We start from the raw sequence: 1,786 nt of genomic DNA, 5'->3' as shown, positions 1-1,786 counted from the left end.
CCGACTGTCTTGGTTTTCAACAGTGAGAGTGCATCCCCGATCATTACCTTTGTCCAACAAAGGGGCTGATCCTGTCACTATGATCACCCACTCAGATGAATTCTCGGATTGTCCCAACATACCCAGGTTTTGAACCCCGCTAAGGATCTCACTGATTGGTACATCAAAGACAGCCCGATCCGACACCTAGTGGAGTATCATAATCGAGTCTAGGGGTCGGGTGTAACTTTCCAGTTTTGCCCATCAATCTCCAAGGTCCAGGGCAATAATGGAAATCTGGTCTAGTTCAAAGATTCAATTAATCCCACACTGTATGTGCCTAGGGTCTTACCCCGGTAGCTGAGACAAGCCACCCCAACCGACTTGGTCGCACCACAGTGTCAGCCTTGTCAGGATAGGTCTCCCCAGACCGACCCACTGGCTGTGAACATTCTAAACTAACACGAGTCTCAGTAAGTGTCCAGTTTAAGGGTATTACACAGAAACATACCAAGGGAACATGAATCAAATATGCACTTTTATTCATTTACAATAAATTCATAAAGTACATCAATTTTGATTGAAGCTAAGGGCATACAAAACTGTCTAACAGCTCCCACTTGCACTTAGGTCCAATCAGGTACTAGCCGCAGTCCCACGTTTTCCACGTGTTTCATAAACACTTTCTATGTCAGTGGCTTAGTCAATGGGTCTACCATATTCTCCGCTGATGCTACCTCTTACAATCATCCTCCCGTAGGTCCAGTGGATTCATACAACAATGGAATGGGTGATGTGCTGAATTCCAAATTCATGAATGAACACCTTCATTCATAAGGCAGCATCACTTACGGCAATGCGTTCGGCTTGAGTTGTGGACTATTAATTTGCAACTTAGGACCCCTGTTTGCTGACACTCAGGACGCAACACACGATCCTATCGTGAAAACATATCCAGATGTAGACTTTCTATCATCTGGGTCTGACTGGAAATCGACATCTGTATACCCTTGGATCTGTAGTGAGCTACCGTCGAATACTAGACAAAACTCTTTTGTCCTTCGAAGGTATTTAAGTATGTTTTTCACAGCAGTCCAATGCTCCTACCCTGGATTGGCCTGAAATCTGCTTACTACACTCACTGCCTGAGCTATGTCAGGACGAGTGCACAACATGGCATACATGATACTTCCCACGGCAGAGGCATAGGGAACATCTTTCATGCCATCAATCTCCTCAGAAGTCTTGGGAGACATCTTCTTGGAGAGAGTGACTCCGTGCCTGAAAGGAACATTTATTTTCTTGGAGTTTTCCATGCTGTATCTCCTGACTATTTTGTCAATATAGGCAGATTGGGATAATCCTATTATTCGCTTCGACCTATCTCTATAGAGTCGAAGACCCAGTATATAGGAGGCTTCTCCAAGATCTTTCATGGAGAATTGCTGTGATAACCATACTTTCACCGTAGTTAACATACCAATATCATTCCCAATGAGTAGAATGTCATCTACATACAAAACCAAGAAGGTAACCTTATCTCCACTGTACTTCCTGTAAACACAGGGTTCATCCGGATTCTGCTCAAAGTCAAACGATTTGACGACAGAGTCAAAACGGATGTTCCAACTTCTAGAAGCTTGCTTAAGTCAATAAATGGATCTATTAAGTTTACATACCATGTTTTCCTAACCTGCAGCAATGAAGCCTTGCGGCTGCTGCATATAGATATCTTCAGTAAGATCTCCATTCAGGAATGCAGTTTTGACATCCATTTGCCAAATCTCATAATCATGGTATGCTGTTA

This window comes from Nelumbo lutea, chromosome 5, assembly GCF_056320005.1.
Source record: "Nelumbo lutea isolate HS-2025 chromosome 5, American lotus-T2T, whole genome shotgun sequence".
Taxonomy (NCBI): domain Eukaryota; kingdom Viridiplantae; phylum Streptophyta; class Magnoliopsida; order Proteales; family Nelumbonaceae; genus Nelumbo; species Nelumbo lutea.
This window is presented reverse-complemented; position numbering follows the sequence as displayed.